The 22038-nt window shown below is 44.0% G+C and overlaps 2 long non-coding RNA genes across 2 annotated transcripts in view; one reads left to right on the top strand and one right to left on the bottom strand.

Annotated features, from left to right (window-relative positions):
• Window positions 1-19663, bottom strand: part of LOC139598934 (uncharacterized) — a 30393-nt gene extending 10730 nt beyond the window's left edge. Inside the window, exon 1 of the long non-coding RNA XR_011682084.1 lies at window positions 19149-19663. This is a non-coding gene — a long non-coding RNA (uncharacterized lncRNA). The remainder of the gene's footprint in view (window positions 1-19148) is intronic.
• LOC139598933 (uncharacterized) lies at window positions 16824-21751 on the top strand. The gene is made up of 4 exons (XR_011682083.1): window positions 16824-17022; window positions 17318-17396; window positions 17551-18387; window positions 21626-21751. It is a non-coding gene; the product is annotated as an uncharacterized lncRNA (long non-coding RNA).
• Window positions 21752-22038: the final 287 nt, after the last annotated feature.

Raw genomic sequence — 22038 nt, 5'->3', positions numbered from 1 at the left:
TCCTGCCTCAGCCGCTGGCAGGCAGGATCGTGGTTCGGCCACTGATTGGGGTCCCGTACCGACAGATGCGGCCGATAAATGTGGACCCACGTCTAAGGACCAAGGTAAAGGAAGAAGGAAGGACTCTTTGCTTGCGTCTCCGAGCCGTCTTTATTCTTTCCCGTGACGGGAGCAGCGCGGGTGCTGCAGCGCCGTGGCTCAATGGGGAGCAGCGGCAAAAAAGTGAGAAACAAAGAAAAATGGCAGCTTTTAAAGGGGGGGGGGGGTAGTTTCCCGGGAGCAGACCATCTAACAAATCAAGGACTAGATAGGAGGGGTATGGGGGGATAAATGCAAACATAAAACAAATAAAGAAGGGGAAGGGAAAGGGGCATACCAATGAGTGAAGGGAAATATCCTAACTGACAACAAAGCTTCTGGATAAATGGGTGTAGCAAATTATGACAGACAGGCTGCAGGGGCAGGATTTTGGAGGATAGACAGAGAAGGATCTGGAATTATCATAACAGCCACAGGGAAAAGGCAGGAAGACAGGTGGTAAACAACTTTAGGGAGACACTAAACATATAACCTTCAAAACCCCACTGCCACAGTATGGTATGATAGAGTGGATTAAAGAAGAAATTAGGCCTGATAATGTACTTTAGTCAAAGTATGGGTCAGATGAAGGGTGGATATGTGGAGCTTTAAATATTTATGTAAAGACTAAGAAACCATTTAATCAAGAAGAGAGTGATTATGCTGTTGAGAAACAGAATGTCTACCTTCAGGGGTGAGCGAGTTTAAAGTAACAAAGAGTAAAAAATGGGACCTGTTAAGACTATTTGCCTCCTCCTCCACTGGCACCGACCACATGTCCCTTGCCCTCTGATGGGCCTAGTCAAAATACTAGTAACAGAATAGCACAGCAAAAGGAAAACAAATCAAGGGATAAGAACCAAACAATAGGATTGTGTCCTCTGAAAGAAGTACCACTCAGTAGGACGCAAGGGGGAATTGGGTTTGTAACTGTACCACTCAATTACTCTGATGTGAAGACGTTCAAGAAAGAATTTTAGAAATTACTACAAAACCCCATCGGATTAGCAGAACACTTAGACCAATTTTTAAGCCTCAGTATTTATACATAGGAAAAAATACATTCAATAATGGCCATATTATTTACAGCAGAAGAAAGACAGATGATCCAGGCTGCTGGGATGCGAATATGGGGAAGGGAACATATGCAAGGACCTCCTGGGGGTCTGAAAATGCCCACAGTACACCCTAATTGGGACCACAACGACCCCAGGGGAAGGCAAAACAGGGAGGAGTATAGAACATTAATTATAAGGGGTATTAAAGAAGTGGCCCCACAAAGCCAAAATGCTCATTAAGGATTTGATGAACAACAAAAGAGGGAAGAAACTCCAACAGAGTGGCTAGAAAGACTGAGGAAAAATATGAGGCAATATTCAGGTATCAACCCTGAAACAGCAGCTGGACAATTCTTGCTAAAACCATATTTTGTCACCCATGTGTGGCTAAATATACGGAGAAAACTAAAGAAATTAGACAGTTAGCAAGAAAGGGGATTGTAGGATCTCTTAAGAGAAGCACAGAAAGTATATGTCAGGAGGAATGAAGAGAAAGCAAAGGAAAAGGCCAGAGTAATGTTAACTGCCATTAGAGAAGGACAAATTTGTTTTTATTGTAAGAAAAATGGACATTTCAAGAGAAATTGCCCCCAGAGCGAAGGGGATCTGAAGGTTTTTAAGAACAAGCAAAGAGGGGAGGTAGAAGACAAGAGATATCAAGAGCTCTACCTCCTGGCGTCAGAATATCATCAAGAGCCCTTAATAAAATAAGTCCCCAAGAAGAAGAATTTAAATTTTTTGGTGAGCATAGGCATTAAAAAACAAACAACTTATGTTTATAGAATTGAAAGGGGATATGGGAAGAGTTAAAATACCATGTAAGTAGTGGCTGCAAAAGGAGAAGGGTTTAAAGCATTAATTCATAATATTAACCCTAGAGATTAAGTACTGATCAAATAATAGAAAGACCAGCTTCCAACCCCTCAGTGGGGAGGTCCCTTTCAAGTACTGCTAACCACTGAATCGGCTGTGCAACTCTCAAGCAGAGACGGAGAGATAACCAAAAAAGCACCAATAAGTCTGAAGAAGAAAAAAAATAAAGTCAAGCTCCCACCAGCCAGCTCGAGGACTGTTTTAAGTAATATTTTGGGCAGGGAGTTTGAACGGTACCTGTTATTGATGTAATTGTCCTGTTTTAATAGATGGAGATTGCCAACATCTGTTGAGGGGAGGTACACAGAGAACCTTAAGAGGTGCTGGGGTAGTTTACTTAAGAAGACAAGCAATAGAGGGCAAGACCGGGTTGGCCGCTGTGTTCGCCAACGAGAAGATTCCATATCTCTGCTGCAGGCAGCAATCCCCTAGGCATGGTAAGGTGGGGGCAAGAAGGCCATACCAGACCTCTGTCATTCCTCAGGTGTCTTTTCCCTTCAACACCCCATACAGGTGCAATTAACAGTGACTAGAGGTCAATACTGAGTTGGCCTCTCTACTCGCCACTAAGATACACCTGCTATGGGTAGTAACCCCAAAGGCACGGTAGATGAGGGTAAAAAGCCATACCAGACCTCTACGATTCCTTTTTGTCTGTCCAACAAATTCATCAATAAGTGGGCCTAAGGAAAACCTGAGATTTTTTCTGTTCCCTCTGTCCTCACCCACATCAACAGATGCAAGCATGACTCATTCAAAAAATTTTATTTTGAAAAGAAAGAGTAAATTATCAGAATCAAAAATAAGAGTTAATTGTTCAAGCCAAATGACTTATAAAAAGAAAAAGGAGGGCTTGTTATAGATGAGTAATGAGATAACTGGCTCTCACAATTAAGGGGTGAACATTATATGTATGTTAAGAGAAGTTTTGTATATGTATAGTTATGTTACTGTAACATGCCCTCCCCCCTGCATTGTTATCACAGGATGGCCTCAGTAGTCAGGGCATTTGGGGAGGGTTGGCTTGTTACTATAGTAATACCTGACCTCCAATCAAGATGTAAGAAAGTGATCTCCACCACTAGACAGCAAGGAAGGAGTTGACTGACAAGACTTTAGGAGGCATTAGAGATATAAAAGGCGGAGCATCCATTTTGAAGAGGAGCACATGGCTGATAGTCACTGGGGCTCCCAGCACTGTAATTTTTCCTTATTTAGTACTTTTGTTGTATTTTTTGTTAAAGTTTAATAAACCTTTAAAATTTTAAAAAGTGAGCAGTCGTTTCTCACACCACCTGGCCCAAAGCATATATTAATCCACTGGACTCTATACTCTTTGATGTGTGGTGGTGCAGTGTGGTGGCAGCAATGGGGGACCCTCACCACCAAGAAGACCAGATGGAGGGGAGCAACGGGACATCGTTGGGACCCTCAGATGGGTGATATGCTTCCACCTAACCTGTCACCCTCTGTCTGTCCCTCTACCCCCAACACACACTTCTTTCTCTATCTCTTTCTTTCTTTCCTTCTGTGAGAAACGATGCTCACTTTTAAAATTTTAAAGGTTTGTTAAACCTTAACAATATGGATGCTCTGCCTTTTATACCCTTAGCCCCTCCCAAAGTTTTGTCAGTCAACTCCTTCTCTGCCATCCATTGGTGGAGATTACTTTCTTACATCTTGACTGGAAGTCAGGTGTTGTCATGTCGCACGTCCTAATAGTAAGCTGGCCCTCCCCAAATGCCCTGACTACTAAGGCTATTACAAGGGGGAGACGAAAGAGGACTATGGGAGGACATATTACAATAACATCACTATACATCTACAAAACTTCTCTTAACATACATATAATATCTATCTCTTAATTGTGAGAGCCAACTATCACATTGCTCATCTATAACAAACTACCCTTTTCCTTTTCCATAAGTCATTTGGCTCAAACAATTCACTCTCATTTTTTATTCCAATAATCTACTCTTACTTCTCAAAAAAAAAAAAAAAATTAATGAGTCATACTAGCATCTGTTGATGTAGGCAAGGACAGTGGGAACAGAAGAAAAAAAATCCCAGGCTTTCTTTATACACGCTTATTTGGAATGGACAAAATGGGATCACAGAGGTCTGGTATGGCTTTTTCTCTTTTTTACCCCCATCTACCGTGCCTATGGGGTTGCTACCCATAGCAGGTGTATCTTAGTGGCGAGTACAGAGGCCAACTTGGTCATGCCCTCTGGTCCCTGTTGTATTAAAAGACAATTGAGGAATAATAGAGGTCTGGTATGGCCTTCTTGCCCCCACCTTACCCACGCCTACAGGGTTGCTGTCCGCAGCAGGGCTATAATCTCGGTGGCAAACACAGGGGTCAACCTGGTCTTGCCCTCTATTTCTTGTCTTACTCCACTTGTTGGTTCCTAAGGAAATTGCCCCAATACCTCTTCTGGTTCCCTGTGTACTTCCCCTCAACAGCTGCTTGTAATTCCCATCTATTAAAACAGGACAATTACATCAATAACCAATATGGTTCAAACTCTCCACCCAAATTGTTAGTTAAAACAGTCCTTGAACTGGCTGGTGTAAGCTCGACTCTACAGACATCTTTGAGCTTCTTTGGTTATCTCTCACCTGGTCTGGATGTTGTAGTCTATTCTTTGGGTTCTTTCACCGGGCCTTTAATTCTGTTGACATGAGTCCACTCTCACTCTGCAGTTCACACAGCAAATTCAGTGGTTAGCAGTACCTCAAAGGGACCTCCCCACTGGCAGATTAAACTGAAAACAATACACATAGCACAGCCTCATATGTTTCGTTATTTGAAACGGCAATTGAGTCTTAAAGTAGTTACCCACCACTACTGACACAAGGGAACTGTGCAGCTTAGGAACCATTACAATCACAGAGAGGCTTAGCACTTGGCCTAGCATCCTGTTTTGATGGCAGCAGTTTCTAAGGAACGTGGGTTAGAACAGCAGTGGATCACAGTGATTGCAGATACCCCTGTTTATAGGGATTTAATAGAAACTTAAACACTTAAACACTATCAAATTTGATGGAAATCACTGTACATAACTTTGCATAAACCTTTTGGCAAACTTATATGTAGAGGCAAATTCCTCTCCCTACAAGAACACAGTGTACACAGAGAGCCAGGGGCCACTCCAGCCAGCAGAGCTAGGTAGTGACACACACATAAACACACATATACACACACGTCTCTTTTTCCAGGTGAGACAGCAGCCGGATGCACAGAGCTGTGTATCCAGAGCCATGTCCCTGGGCGTGCCCAACCTGTGTGTGCACACAGGGACATGTGCAGAACTAGTGCACATACACACAGGTACCTGCTCACCTGCACAGAGCTCCTGTGCACCACAGTACTTGCTAGCAGCACACTTGTGTACACCCAACCTGCCACACCAGCACACATGCACTACACAGACACTCACCTATGTACAGTCTCTACCAATGCACATGTGCCCACAAGCATAAGACCTACTTGCATGTAGAGTTTGTGCACACCAATGTGTGCAGTGTCATATACATTAACACACGCATGTCCCACACAGAGCCATGCTCATACTTGCAAAACTTGTGCACACTCACAAGCACAGAGCTGTGCACAGACCCACTCACACCTGAGTGTGCAATTTAACACACATATAAACAGCAGTGCACACATCACATGCACATGTCAGCACATCCACGTGTACAGTGCTGTGCACACCAGCACAGATGTACACTGTGCAAAGCAGGATGTGTACACTCACATCTGGGCACACTAGAAAACGTGCATAGAGACCCATGCACACCGGCACACATGTACAGCACTCTCCCAGAGGTCTTCTAGCCCTGACGCCCCTGTGGGTCTCTCTTCATGGGATCATCACATGGTGGGGATGGGGACATTGTGGCACAGTTTTAAAGAGCACCCTCTGTGCCTTTAGGGTGGGAACAGACAGGTCTGTCTTAAAGGAAAGGTCAAGGAGACACTGCGTTGGATTCTTGCTTTTTGCCTTTCACTCTGCAAGGGCAAAACTGAGCACTTTTTGCTGTCCTATCTTCCCCAGGAGCCTGACCAGCATGAAGCAGAGGATTAGAAGGATTTATTGAAATCACTGCTAGTGCATAGCACACATGGCATTTCTCTGCCCTTACATTATCATGGGCTGTTGGGGTAGGAACTAACAACAGCCTTACCCCACTTCCCTAGAAGCCTGTGTTTTGTCAAGGGGCACCTTTTACTTCTTAACTGAGGGGGGTACTTGTGGCCTCTATTACTGTGGAGGGTACCTCACAGCCCCCTGGGGATACAGTAAGGAAAGCTCCAGGCCTCTCTGCAAGGGTGAAAGTGACTTTGTTTCAAAGTTTTTCATCAAGATTTCATCTTGGACTGAAAGAGGGAAAGGTATCTGTGTTATACATGGAAAAATATCTAAGCTTTTGACACTCACGCTCTTCTTTCACCTTGAGAGAGAAGTAGCACCTGTTAGTATTAATTTTGAGTGGAAAACAACTGTTCGGTGCTACACTTGATCGAAAATTAGCAGCCACAGATAAAGAGGCAAGAAGGCAGGAGGTGATAAAAGGGATGAGGAAAACAAAGCACACACTAAGCTAGTGTTTTTCTCGAGTCCAGGATTTTGTTTGGACAGAGTGGGGTGCAGAGAAGTTAAAACTAGATACTCTAGATACTCTTCTTTTGACTCACACCATGGCTAGTACATATATTCAATCTCCTTCTTAGCCTATTCTATTACATAATATTGCATACTTTTGGTGTTGGGGTCACATCTTTACCAGGTTTGTTTTCTTCTCAGTGGGTTATGGGGGAGTATACCTGTTGACATCTCTTTATTTCCTCCTTCTCTCCTTGGCGACTTCCTACTTGCTCCCAGTCCTATCCTAATCAGTCTAACCACAGGCTCTCCAGACAGACCCTGCCTGCCCAATTAGCCAGGAGGAGAAAGAAACAATGAAAGAAAGAAAGAAAAGAAAGAAAGAAAGAAAGAAAGAAAGAAAGAAAGGAAGGAAGGAAGGAAGGAAGGAAGGAAGGAAGGAAGGAAGGAAGGAAGGAAGGAAGGAAGGAAGGAAGGAAGGAAGGAAGGGTGAAAAATGCATGTATTTTATGATTGGCTTTTCACAAATATTAAAATGAATATTATATGTGTTGTGTTCGAAAGTAATGTGAAAGTATTAATTCTCTTAAGTATTGTGTTCAATATAGTTTTAGGTTATAAAAATTGTTAAATAGAAAGGATGCTATGTAAGATACTTTTTTTAAAAGAAAGGACTCGCAGCGAGATAGCAGCCACAGGACACCTAAATCTTTCAGAGAAGAAGAATTTATGGCCCTCTTATCAGAAGCAACTAACTTCTTCCCGCCTTGAAGGCACTGTTAGGATTCAGAGGAAGAAGTTGACGATGACCAGACAGAATCCTGTGTTTGAATAGAATTTATGCATCATGTATGAAGTGTATGACTATGCAACAGGCTATTGCTTTTAAGGGTTAATCCTCTGTTAATGGGTGTCCTTTTTCGGGCTCGTGCTGCCCAGAAAAAGGTACCCGGACGTCCGTAACTCTTTGTCTTTATTGTCTCATATTGTCCTAATTCAGTTTGTCCAAATTATTATTACTCTAATTGTATTACTATTTTTATAACCATTTTATTACTATTAAACTTTTAACGTTTTAAAAACAAGTGATTGGCGTTTTTCACAATTTGGTAGCAGAGGATGGTTTACACCTCGCTGCTGGTGCTTTAGGAGTTAGGGTGAGGAAGACGCACCCTCCCCTATTTGGCAGCCTCGCTCTGTCTCCCCTGGGGTGTCCGACAGACACAGGTTACGATCTGTGGACAAAAGGAGGCAATAAAACAAAGAGAAGGGGAAAAGGCTCCCTACAACCGCGGTAATTGGCCCCCTAAGACTAGTAGTGCGCAGGAAGAACCCGGGAAAGAAAAAGGATTGGTAAGTATTTCTCGGGGGGCAGGTACGGGGGGATGAATGTGTGTGAATGAGAGGCGGGCTGGTTGTCCCAGACCTGCCAAGTGAGTGCTGGAATCTCCCATGCTGCATTTCTGTCTTTTCGCGAGAAAAGCGGCCAGTAAAGAGATGAAGCGAGTGATAAGAGAGTGAAAGAATCCCCCGGGGTAACTGGGACTGGGTCTCAGGGAGGGGTTGGACCCCTCGGAGGTAGGGAGCAAGGTTTCCTAGCCCAATCCACTAGGAAACGGGACAGGAGGGGCCCCTAAAAACCTGCTGGGTTGAGGGATTTATATTCCAAGAGCATCCAAGAGCAGGGTTGAGCAGAATTCTGTCAGAGTGAGGATATGCCCGAGAACACTCAGGGTAGAACAACACAGCTAGATTGAGGGATGAAAATTTTGCCCAACAGTATCCGGGGTTGGACAATACAGCCAGATTGAGGGATAAAAAATGCCCAAGAATATCCAGGGTTGGACAACACAGCAAAACAAATTAAATGCCCAAGAGCATCTATAGTTCTATCACACTGCTGGGTTGAGGGACAGAAAATGACCAAGAGCATCTGGGGTTGAACATCACAGCTGGATTGAGGGAAAAATACCCAAAAGCATCTGGGGTTGGACAACACAGCTGGGTTGAGGGATATCCAATAGCACCGGGACTGGCCAGTAACACCTAAACTTGTAATAGGTGATGTGAAAGTAAAAGGTACCTTATCGTTGTTTTGTGGTGTGTGAGAGTGAGACACACACAAAGTCAGCCTCAACTTCCTGGGCGGGTGGGAAGGGGGAGGCAGTGGAAAGAGGAGTGAGTGACCCGCACACCAGGCTGTTGTTCCTGGGTAGGTGAGGACTTTTGGGCCGAAGAGAGTGAGTGACCTGCAAACCAAGCTAGTGTTCCCCGGGCGTGGGAGGGGGCCGTAGCTGAAGAGTGTGAGTGACACGCAGACAGACTCACAGGTGAACGGGCACCGGAGGCAACCAGAGTCGGGGCCCTTCCAGGAGGCCCGGAGATACTGAGACCTAGAGGCCAACCCCAAGGCGAGGGGGGGACCACAGGGACCCGTGATTTTCTGGCGACACGGATCCACTTTGTGTCTTGAAGGTGTGAAGGAATGTGTGAAAGTGAATGAGAAATAGAAATGAGTGAATGTAGACGAATGAAAGTATAGGTAATGTGGATTGTGCATTTTAAGCCTTACCATATCTCCTTGAAGGGAGGTGTATTGTATTGAAAAGCAGCGTGAGAAAAAGGTGGGGTTTTTTTTTGAGTATAAGTAGTTGAAAGAAAAGTGGTATTTAAGTTGTTAGTAAAAAGTGAAAAACAGAAGCCGGGGACAAATAAATAGAATATTGAGAAATGGGGCAGAAATCCAGTAAGGTGGATACAGGGAAGAGAAACGGGAAAAAAATTACCAACAGAAATACCCCAAGATAGCCCTTTGGGAGTTATGTTAGCAAACAGAAATACAACTCCTTGCAAAATACAGGGTATGTAGATGTTGATGAGAAAAGACATGCAAACTTGTGAATTACATACTCTAAAAAGAGCATTAGAATATTTACCACAACAGAAAGGAGTTATATATTGATTCAAGGTATGCCTTTAGAGTAGCACAAACCTTAAGAAAAATTTTAAAAGGGAGATTACTTAATTCAAGAGGAGAAGGATTAGTACATGAGAAACTTATCTTAGAGGTTTTAGAGGCATTAAAATTATCTAAGAGAGATAGCTATAGTACATATTAAGGGACACCAAAAGGTAAAGACCCCAGAAATAAGGGGAAATAATTTGGCGGATCAAGAAGCTAAAGATGCAGCAGAAAATAGAGCTGAAAGAGTTAATATTAACTCCAAATGAGGAAAAATTGGAAATTCCAAAGTTTAGGGAAGCAAAAAAAAGGAGAATTAAAACAAGATAGGTGGCGAACAAGATATAAATTGGGGAAATAGAAACATCTTGATGGAAGACAATTAGATAATAAAATGCTTACTAGGGAATAGCAGAGGACATATATCAAAAAGCCCAGTGGGATACTCAGGCTTTGTGTGATCATTTTTTTAAGGAACTATGGATGCATTGGGATTTTTGGAGTAGAAAAACAAGTAACTGAAAGATGTATAATTTGCCAAAGGATAAATAAAAGGGTGATGAGAAAAACAACATGAGAAGGTCGTGAGTTAGCTCGTCGATCATTTCAAAGTAACCAAGCAGAAGTTTGAATTTGTTAAACTCTGGATTTATTTGTAAAAACCGTTTAATCCAGAAGAAAAAGAGTATACCACATGCTGGGGAGGGGGGAGGTTGTAAGAAAGTAACATTTTTGAAAAGCAGTAAAAGAAAAACAGGGAAAGTATAAAGCTGGGAACAAAATATTACCTCATCCATTCCCGTCTGTTCCCCCACTCGTTCGCAGCTGCACCACCCCCCCAGCCCCTGTGCCGACTCCGGCACAGTCCGTCTGTTCCAGTCCGTCTGTCCCAGTCCGGCCGCCTGGCCTGCGACCGCTCCGCTGGCCGTGCCGGGGGGGTGGGGGTCTGTCCTGCCGTGTGGACCGTGGTTACCGCGCTGACCGCACCGAGGGGGGGTCCCGTGTGTCCCATCCCCGGCTGCCCTGACTCTGGTCGGCTCCCGCCGCTGCAGCCGGGGTCAGTCGCCTGCTTTGTCTCTGCCGGATCAGCCATGTGGGGGCTATCCACGCTCCAGCTCGGTCTGCACCGAAACACCCCCTCGGGCGATCCCGGCTGCAGACCCCGCCTTTGGAGGACCGAGACCCTGAGCTGTGCCGAGTCCCCTGTCCTGTCCTGAGCTCCGTTCCCTTGGTAACCACAGCTCCGGCTGGTCAGGGGAACTCTCTAAAGGAATCACCTTATCGAAACACTAAAAGTTCAGTTAAAACAAAGCCCTCTCCTGATTCTTCCTAAAAATACGGGAGAAAGACTATAGAAGATAAAAATCCAAAAAGAATGAGATAAAGAGATTGGTCTATTTCCATTAAGAGAGGTTTTCATAGGAGGGGACGGACCAGAGTTTGTAAATGCTCCTTTGACTTCGTCTGAAGTCTGAAATTTTAAGAAATAAATAAAAGGGATATTTGGAGGATTCCACAGGCATAGCTGAACAATTAGACCAATTTTTAAGTCCAAACATTTATACTTGAGAAGAGATGTGGTCTGTAATGAAAATAATATTTTTCTCAGGAAGAAAGGTAATTAATCAGAGCAACTGAAATAAAAGCTTAGGAAAAAGATAATCCACGGGGACCCCCAGAGAAGACAAAATGCCAACTGTACCTCCTGAGTGGGGTTAAAATAACGAGGAGGGGAGTAAACACATGAATAATTCTTGTAATTACATAACCAAGGGAATAAATGAGCATATCAAAGGTGAAATGCAAAAACAAAAGGTTTTTGAGGGACAGCTTTTAGAGGAGAAAGAAGAAACTCCAACTAAATAGATAAACAAACTTAAGAGAAATAAGAAAATGGTCCTCAGTAAGTGGAAGATCTGAAAATCTTTAAAGAGATGGGCACATAGGAGGAATAGGGACGTCATAAGCTCTAATTTTTTTGGGGGGGACAAATACCATCTGGAACCTGTGATAACTTTAAAAGTGGGTCCCCAAGAAGAAGAATTAGAATTTGTAATAGACACAGGGGCAGAGAGAACCTGCCTGTTATATGTTCCAAAACGTTATAGTGTGAGCAAACATATAGTGAAAGTAACAGAGGCAAAAAGAGAAAGTTTTACATTTCTGGTCATTAAAGATGTGGTAATTGAGAGAAGAAACTAGAATTTGGATGGGAGATGACTTATTGGTCCCAGAGGCAGGTAGCAATTAATTGGGAAGAGTCTTACAAGTGCAATTAAGACTAGGAGTTATATCAGAAAATGGGGAAATGACAGCTAGAGTTTTAAAATGGGGCCAAGAAGATGAAGGAAAAAAAAATCAACAAAGAAGTTTGGGCTGGAGAAGGAAATAGGGGAAGATTAAATATCAACCCCATAAGAGTTACAAGTGAGAGAGAAGATTGTCCCATACGTGTACATCAGTATCCTGTATCTTTAGAAGGACAGGAAGGTTTGAAGCCAGTAATAGAAGGACTAATAAAGGATGGGGCATTAGAACCTTGTATGTCTCCTCATAATATCCCTATTCCCTCAGTAAAGTCTGATAGGAGTTATAGAATAGTAAAAGATTTAAGGGAGGTTAATAAAAGAACTCAGACTCACTACCCAGTGGTAAAATATCTTAGACACTTAATAAATAAAAGTAGCTAGAAACCCAACCATGAGAAAATTGCAAGAATTTTATTCCTTCTCCCTCCCTCTTCAAAGAGGGAGATCAGAAAATTACGTAGATTATTGAAATATTATAGATTATAGATTGAGGGGTAGACACAGGTAGCAAAATTTGTGTATGAAAAAAATTGACAGAAGGAGATGATATAAAACAGACCAAGGAAGATATTGGTAAATTAAAAGAGTTAAAACTAGCCTAAGTACTAGCTTTAAGCTTACCCTTGTTTGAAAAATCCTTTATCATTTATACATAAATACAGAAAATGGAGTGGCTCATAAAATTTTAATTCAGGAGTAAGGAAGAGTAAAAAAATATCTAGTAGCTTATATATCAAAGATGTTAGACCCAGTAAGCCACAGCTAGCCAGTATGTATTTAAGTTATAACAGCTACTGCAATCCTAGTAAAAGAAAGTTGTAAGCTTACTTTTGGAAGTAAATTAGTTAGGTTCGCCTCATACCGTCTGAGGTGTGTTGAATCAAAAAAAAAAAAAAAAAAAAGGTAAGAAGAAAAGAAAGAGAGAAGTTGAAGTAGGGGGGTGGTTAGCAAACTCTGAGATGTTAGAATGTGGAGTCTTGGTGCTAGAAGAGAGCAGAAGTGTGAATGCGGGTTTTTTGGCATGAAAGTCAGGGAAGTGTCTTAACACGTGGTTGTTAGGAGGTTATTCAATGCCAAACTGGGGTCCAGAAAGGGTTTAGCAGAACGGGCCCTCCTTGAAAAGAGGATAAGTTGACTAGAGAAAGAAAAAGAATGTCAGGAGCACCTGGGGACGCCAAGTTTGGGGTTGTCAAGGTTGGGAGGTGTCTGACAGCTCCCTACAAACGGCAGGGTTTTGGGGGCTGTGGCAGGGACCGATCCATGTAGGTGACCTGGCGGCAGTGCTGGCAGCAGAGGACACAGGTTTGCTGGGCAGGAGCGGGCTGGCTCCGTGGCAGAACTGCCGGGGTGGCTCCCAGACTGTCAGGGTCCTGAGTCCAGGATGGCAGCGTCGGCCCCGGCAAGTGGGCCGAGAGAGAGAAGGAAAGAGAAAGAGAGAGAAGAAGACAGAGAGGGGCCAAAAGAGACTCAAGGCATGCCCCCAGGGTCCCCATGCCCATGGCTGTTCTCCCCTGCTCCGGCCCTGCAGCGAAGTAGCAGAAGTAGCAGCACCGAGGGAAGGGTGAAGAACGGCATTGACAGCAAGGCTGTGAAGAGAGGGGGAGGGGGCTAGCACTAAAAGATAAAATCAAAGCAGAGATTGATGACTCTCCAAAACTCACAAAGTGGTTTGTTTTTCTTAAGTTTTTTTTTGGTTTTTTCTTTTGTGTGTTTTGTTTGCTGTTAAAAAAAAGTTTTTTTTTACTGAAGAATGGGTTTGTAAGGCTAAAACAATTAAATGCTGCCCAAAAAAAAGTAAAAAGCAATAGATGTGATACATCTCGTGTTGAAATTGGTCTAGCTTTTCTTATTTAACTAACTTGCAACTCACAGAAAGAAGAATTTGCCTCTGCAGCTATTAGCACAGCTGGATAGAAGAAGAAGAGGCTGCTGTGGAGAAAGCTTTTAGCTAAACCCAGAAAGTTTGGAAGAAAAGTGAATGATAGAAGTTAATGCAGTATTATCTTTCTTTTATTACTATGCAATTAAGAAGTCCTTTCCAGGTACTACTGAAGCAACAATCAGAATCACGGAAAGAGGGTGAATTAATGCCAGCAGAATCAAAGGACTTGTGAAGAAACCTGAAGAATAGACTATCACATTTAAACCGGGTGATAGCAAACTGACTTTCCAATGGGGACTGAGTGGTAATAGTTTGGAAAAACCCAAATGATCCAAAAAATGTACAAAGAATAACACTGAATTAAGAAGTAAGACAACGCTTATATCACTGGTTTCAAGCACTGCCTGAATAAAACATCTCCTTTGGGGAGGAATACTTCAGATACAAAGATCAAGACTGTTTTTGTATTCTGACCTTAGCCTGTGAATTGTACAGGGGAGAAGGGGAATTACCATTTCCATCAGTAAACTTTATTTGATTCATTCCAATACTGGACATGCTAGCTGGGTTATAAGTAAATGCTTGAATTGTGAGAATAATTAGTATTGTGGTTCACAAAATTTATGCTCTTATTGCAAAAAGTGTTAAAGTAATAACTTTGTTTTGTGGATGGGAATTATTAGTGCCTGTTGAATGAGAGATACCTGAGGAATGGTAAGAGACCACAGTTAAAGGGTGTCAAAACCAATTTGCCTGGAAATTAGTTAAGAGAAAGTGACAAGGAAATAGAGGGCAAGACCAGATTGGCCTCTGTATTTTGCCACCAAGAAGATCAAATATACCTGCTGTGGGTTGCAACCTCACAGGCATGGGAGATAGGAGTATAAGCCATACTGGACCTCCGTTATTCCTGTTTCTGGCACTCGTTGTCTTTTCCCTTTCGGGATACCAGCAAGATTGTGTCACAAATGCTACAGAAAGCACCATATGGAAAGAAACCAAAGTTCCTCTTTTATTACACACACCTATGTCAACAGCCACTGTTATAACCCATCCAAATTAAGAACCTGTAGGCAAAAGGAAGAAAATTAATGGATTACAAGAAACTTAGGAAAAAGTGGTAATAGATTTGGAATTGAATGTCCAAAAGGAGAGAGATGGATTTTTTTTACATTTAATCTTGAAGATACGGTTCAAGATTTAGTAAAAAAACAACTAGTAAATGAAAAGGTAAAACCAGCACAGCAATTTAACTCTGTATTGACCACAAATTATCTATTGAGTCGTATTACAAGACTCCAAGCAGTTATAGAAATGATAGCAAATAAAGCCGCCCAGGCATTAGAGTTAATATCAATTCAGCTAAGCCAAACAAAACCTGTAGTGTATCAGAATAGGTTGGCTTTAGACTATTTATTGGCAAAAGAAGGGGGTGTTTGTGGAAAGTTTAATATATCAGATTGTCGAAGATTGATGACCATAGAAAAGTCATTCTAGCAAAAGCAAAAGAAATCCAAGAAGAAAAATATATATGTGCATACAATAACCCAAGTACCAGTCCAAAAATTAGAAAACAATGTTAAAATCTAGCTGGTGGGGTAATGTATTAGAAGAAATTAAGATCTTTCATTTTAAGTGTTACAACTGTTTTTATATTTCCTCCTTGTGTAATCCCGTTTTATTTTGCCAGCATAGTCCAGAAGATGCAAGTAGATAAGAAATATTGCTCAAGCCAAATGATTTACAAAGAATAAGAGTGGGGATTGTGAAAAACGCATGTATTTTATGATTGGCTTTTTGCAAATATTAAAATGAATATTATATGTGTTGTGTTTGAAAGTAATGCGAAAGTATTAATTCTCTTAAGTACTATGTTAAATATAGTTTTAGGTTATAAAAATTGTTAAATTAGAAACGATGCTATGTAAGATACTTTTTTTAAAAGAAAGGACTCGCAGCGAGATAGCAGCCACAAGGACACCTAAATCTTTCAGACGAGAAGAATTTATGGCCCTCTGTGACTGCGGTCACAAGGGTTTTCAGGATGAAGAAGAGACGAGAATGTTGACTCCATGATCAGAAGGCTTGATTTATTATTTTATGATATATGTTACATTAGGACTATACTAAAAAGCAATAGCAAGGAAAAGGTTTCTTCAGCAGCTAGCTAAGCTAAGAATAGAAAAGAATGAATAACAAAGATCTGTGTCTCAGAGCAAGAACCAGCTCTGCCATGAGCGGTCAAGAAATCCAAACACCCACAGGAGACCAATCATGGGTCTACCTGTTGCATTCCACAGCAGCAGATAACCATTGTTTACTTTGGTTGCTGAAACTGCAGCTTCTCACAAGGAAAAATCCTAAGAAAGGATTTTTCATGAAAGATGTCTGCGACAGCCCTCTTATCAGAAGAAACGAACTTCTTCCCGCCTCGAAGGCACTGTTAGGATATGGAGGAAGAAGTTGACGATGACCAGACAGAATCCTGTGTTTGAATAGAATTTATGCATCATGTATGAAGTGTATGACTATGCAACAGGCTATTGCTTTTAAGGGTTAATCCTCTGTTAACGGGTGTCCTTTTTCGGGCTCGTGCTGCCCAGAAAAAGGTACCCGGACGTCCGTAACTCTTTGTCTTTATTGTCTCATATTGTCCTAATTCAGTTTGTCCAAATTATTATTACTCTAATTGTATTACTATTTTTATAACCATTTTATTACTATTAAACTTTTAACGTTTTAAAAACAAGTGATTGGCGTTTTTCACGGAAGGAAGGAAGGACGGAAGGAAGGAAGGAAGGAAGGAGCTTTACCTTCTTGGAAAACAAAAGCAAAGAAACAACCTGCTTATGGTCCGGGGACCCCTGTACCACTGGGTCCTTTCTGCCACTCCTCTCCTGCCTTGGCTTGGTGCCCCGGCACCCTCGGCACGCCTGCGCAAGCAGCCGCCGAGCCACTCACGTGGTCCCACGCTCATGCGGCTTTATGCTAATGAGAATGCGAGGAAGCTTCCGTGCCTCAGCGTTTTGGGCCCCCCCTTCCCGGCATACTAGCTCAAGCAACTGCTGAGCTGCCATGTGGTCCCCCGTGTTCGCACGGCTCCACGCCAGCGGACACTGCAGAGAAGTCTCCACAGCCCGGCACTCCCAGGCCAGCCCTGCTGGGTGCCACTGCTCCTGGCACCCCCAAGTCGCCGTGGGCAGCCCTGTATAGGCGAGCCTACGGCGCCAGGAACCACCGCTAAGAGGTACCGATTGCAACCGTGCCCTGTGCCCCCAAGCCGCCACCCCGTCCCTGCCGAACTGGAGGCACTGGGGACAACAGCGCCGGGCTTTGGCGCCCTGATCCCACGGCTTTATGCCGGCAGGTGTTACAGGGGAGGTGCCGCGTTTTCGTGTGCCCCCCCCCCCCCCCCCCCCAAACCCTCCTTCGTGGGTCCCCCTGATGGGTAGACCCCTAAAAAGTTCTGTGCCAGGAATGAGAGATGGACGGGACTCTTGGTTTTTGGGTCTTAAGGTTATTGTTTATTTTTCTCTTATCAGAAGTTCTGCACGCCGTCTTCATGCCAGACTTAGCAAACAAAGAGAAGGCACCAACAGTCACAAGACATACAGATTCAAGGTATTTTAAAGCTGTTTTAAGCTGTTTTGTCCAATTAACTCTTAGAACATACTTTATTTCTACCTTTCTACCAAGAACTAATTATTTTTCTGTCCACGCAACATCTGCATTGTGGTTCTTTCTAACCAATCACCCTGTGCTCCCAACACTGCAGAAAATGGAGTAGATGAAGAACAAGAAGATCACACCCAAAATCCTCCATCTTGTCTCCTATCCACCTCCATACTAAAACCCCAAAACTTTAAGTTTTTCACCCTGTGATAAACTATACTACTATCTAATTCACATACTCGTAGATTCCAATTCATCCCAAAGTCTTGGAAGCGTTCTCCATGGACGAAGGTTAAAAACAGTGTTCTCTTGAGGATCAGGACATCTTAGGACAGGCAGAGAAATATTCCCCGTGCCCTGGGTTCCAACACCCCCTCTTCCCGGTGCCTTTTGGCTTGCTAGTGTGGGGCCACGTGGAGCCCTGGTGCTTTATGCTGCGATATGCCACAAGGAAGCCGGTATGGCCCGGTGCCCCCCCCCCCCCCCCCCTTGCCGCATCCACTCGGCTTTATGCTGGTGGGTCGCAGACAAGCCCCCGCACAACCAGGAGTTCCTGACCTTCAGCAGCTTTTTACACAGACTGCATCTCACACCACCGCCGGACTAGCAACTTCCACGGTTTCCAAGACTCCAAGACCCCGGTACAACCAAGTCAGCTCCCAAGCCCAGCAGCCGTGCTGCCGCCACTGAGGTAGTGAACCCTGCGGTTTATAAGACCCTCGCACAACCAGAAGTTCCCGACCCTCAGACTGGGTCGGCGAAAACTGAAAGTTACTGTGCTGGATCCCCACTGGCCGCCACTCAAACAGACCAGGTCCCGCTGGCATTTCTCCGCTCAGGAAACACCATAACTGCGGCACCCTCTGAGCAATGGCTTTCCCGCCACCAGGTCAGCCCCGCTGGGCTCTACTGCTCGGCATCCCTGAATCATCGCAGGCAGGTGAGTCCGAGCTTTACTGCACTTAGCGCTACTGAACACTGTTTACATAAATCTGCCTCCACTTGTGGTTCCCGCTGTCAACGACCCCACCCACAGTATTTTCCTACCCCTCTTTCATTCATGTCCTGCTGGCCACGGGTCTCCCACCTCCCTCGCCCAGGAGACCCCGTACAGCCCTTTGTTCACGGCCCCCCCTGCCTGGGAAATCCCACACCACTAGGCCAGCACTGGATGCTTCTGCACTCGGCATCTTTCAGTCTCCACTACCAGCAGCAGCATCCCCTCTTAGCTTGGGGTTGGCAAGCTCTGGAAATTATCATGCCGAGTGTGCACCAGAAGCCCACTGTGCTGAGAGCTGTGCGCACAGCCACACCACGTGGAGTGGTTCCCTAGCTTCTTTTGTGCTGGTGGGTTGGGAAAGCTGCCACAACTCCTCGCCCTGATATGAATGCAGTCCCCACCAATCAGCGATTCTCGCCATCATTCCAACACCCTCTAAATCTGGTGACCCTTAATCTGGCGTTTCCAGGTGCTCTTGGGTCCCCTTAAATCTAATATCCCTCTATCACACGCGTCCTGCCAGCCACAGGGTCCCCGCTTTCCTCTTCCATGCATCCCACCTTATATGTCCGACCGTCCAATATCCAGAAGCTCCAACAGACCATGATGGGTCCCATGTACTACTTTCCTGAAGCTGATGTTTGTACACCCAGATTATGGACGATCAATCTGGCCAAAACAATCATGAGGATGGTACTTACCTTCCCCCTCTTCTTTTTCGTTATTCAGTCTTTTGCTGTCTTCAGGGTGTTAACCTGCTAATCCCTGGTGACCCGAAAAGAAGTCAATCAAGTGGCCGAACTTGGCGGGGTGTGCCTCCCTCTTGAAATATTCCAGGGTCAGAGAGACAAGGTTTTTATCCTGGACGAGTTCCCATTTGTGAGAAACGATGCTCACTTTTAAAATTTCAAAGGTTTATTAAACCTTAATAAAAATACAACAAAGGACTGAATAAGGAAAAATTACAGCACTGGGAGCCTCTGTGACCAGCAGCCACGTGCTCATCTACAAAATGGATGCTCTGCCTTTTATACCCTTAGCCACTCCCAAAGTTTTGTCAGTCAACTCCTTCTTTGCCATCCATTGGTGGAGATTACTTTCTTATATCTTGTCATGGTTTGATGCTGGTACAATGCCAGTGCCCCCATGAAAATATATTCTCCCCAGTGGCTGCTGTGAGATGTGATCAGAAATAGAGCAAAGCAGGCTCCAGCTTAGGAATAAAGGAAAAACCTTATTAACTTACAATATGTAAAAAGAAACACTCACAGAACTCAGAATAAAAACCTTCCAAAACATTCCTCCTCCTCCCTCCTCCCGCCAATTTCCACCACAGCACAATGAGATAAAACCTTAGATTCTCAATCCAGTTACCACTCCTCAGATAATCAACTCTCAGTTCATCAAGGAGAGAGTCCCTCTTGTACCATAGACTTCCTCAGGAAACACAGTTGAAACCTCTTGTGTTTCCATGTCACACGTGGCACCACCTGGAGAAAATTTGCTCTCATGACCTCTTCCTTCCATGTCCAGTGCTCTCACCACTGCACATCGACCAGAACTGCTTCTAGGGTTCCCCTTTTAAGGATGCTTTGCCCAGTTCCAAAAAAGCAACAGTCTCTCACTTTTGGGACACCTGTCCTCCTCAAATTCACCCCCTGAGGCCGAGGAGTCTCGAGAACAGAGATGTTCACTGAAGACAGAGGGCACCACCACACCCTCCCCACCTGCCTCTGTTCACGCCACTCTGTCACATAACATCACCGCACTCTCTTGGCTCCAAGCCATTGCCTCCCCTTAAATGCAGTCTCTGTGTTGTTAGAGGAAAAAATGGTTCCGTCCATGGCTATACACGAAAAGAGTCCAGCCAAAGGCCACTCCATCATATCCTCCCACCTAGGATTCTTCTCAACTTCTTCTGACATCTTTCACTTGCTCAGACCTTCACCACACTTGCCCATTTCCTTCTATTTCATGTCTGTCTCTCTTCTAGGAGGGTTTAATGTTCTGCAAAGTTTTCATTGTCCAAGAAAAGGGTTAAAATCTCAGGCTCTGCCCGCCCAGAACTCCCATGGCTGGGCACCTTCTCGCCGCACCCCCCCCCCTCCCCCCCCCCTTCCTTCTCCTTCACTCCTTCAGCAGTGCTGCCGGCACACGATATCAAGTTTCAAGGTGGCACAGGCTCTCTCTCCCGGGACTGGAGGGGGGGGGGGCGGGGCTGCCCGATGCCTCTCAGTGTTCCTCCACCCCTCCGTCCTGCCTACCTCACCCCAGGCCACATGACTTCCCCTCCCCCGCCCAGCCCGCGGCTGGGCAGGGGAAGGTCTGACTTCTTTCACCAACCAGAACAAAGAGAAAGTTCCCCTGGGAGCTCTCTGCTTTTTAACCCCCTGTGTTCTCAGAGGCGATCCATGTCTTCAGTGGCCACACCAGGTGCCAATATTCAAATCTGACCACTGATAGGTTTAGACCACAACTTCCCAAAAAACACACTTCCTTATCAACCCAAGACACATCTTGATTTGAAGTCAGGTGTCATCATGTTGCACGTCCTAGTAGTAAGCCAGCCCTCCCCAAATGCCCTGACTACCAAGGCTATTACAAGGGGGAAGGGAATAAGGACTATGGGAGGCCATATTACAATAACATCCCTATATATCCACAACTCTTCTCTTCACATACACATAATATCTATCTCTTAATTGTGAGAGCCAACTATCACATTGCTCATCTATAACACTTCTCTTTCTTTCTCTTTGCCTCTTTTACTGTTAAATAAAAATTATCAATTTTTTGGCACCCACATCTAACCTCGTTTGGTTTTAATCTCATTTTTGGGTATATTTTGAACTTTCAAATTTCTTTCCATTTTATACACAAAGACTCAGTTTCTTTGCTCCACTGGGTTTAAACTGGATCACAACATATCTTTAACTACTTTCAGTGTTACCTACACAAATTAATACATACCTATACCCATTTTATTAGAATGGCAAAACACAAAGCAAAGATTGTAACTTGCATTTTTCAAGGGAGTGGAAAAAACAATCCATCAAAGAAAAACAAGCACTTTAAAACTGTAAATAAAGTATTTTTCCCTCCAGTGCAATGATTTATCTAATCACTGATCTCGTAGAGTGCTCTAGAATGTTAAAATCTTCTGCCTTTTTTTTTTCAGAGATGCCATAAATATGCAGAACTTCCCACTCACTGGAACAAGTAGTGTACTGGATCTGGCTGGGATGGAGTCACCTTTCTTCATAGCATCCCATATGGTAACTGGTTTGGATTTAACTAAACCAATATTGATAACACATGAATGTTTTAGTTATTGCTGAACAGTGCTTGCATAGTGTCAAGACCTTTGCTCTTTCTCACTCTGCCACTGTTAATGAGTAAACTAGGGGTCAACAGGAGGTTGAGAGGGGACACAGCTGAGAGAGCTGACCTCAATTGAGATAAAAAGAGATATTCCATGGCATATAATGTCATGCTCTGCAATGCAACTGAAGGAGGGAGGGGGGAAGTTTTTCCAGGGTAGCTGTTGCTCCAAGACTGGCTGGGCATTAGTCTGCCTGTGGGAGGTGGTAA

The sequence above is a fragment of the Agelaius tricolor genome, unplaced genomic scaffold, assembly GCF_023055355.1.
Source record: "Agelaius tricolor isolate 1412-34295 unplaced genomic scaffold, bAgeTri1.0.p SCAF_21, whole genome shotgun sequence".
In the NCBI taxonomy this organism is placed as follows: Eukaryota; Metazoa; Chordata; class Aves; order Passeriformes; family Icteridae; genus Agelaius; species Agelaius tricolor.
This window is presented reverse-complemented; position numbering and strand designations above follow the sequence as displayed.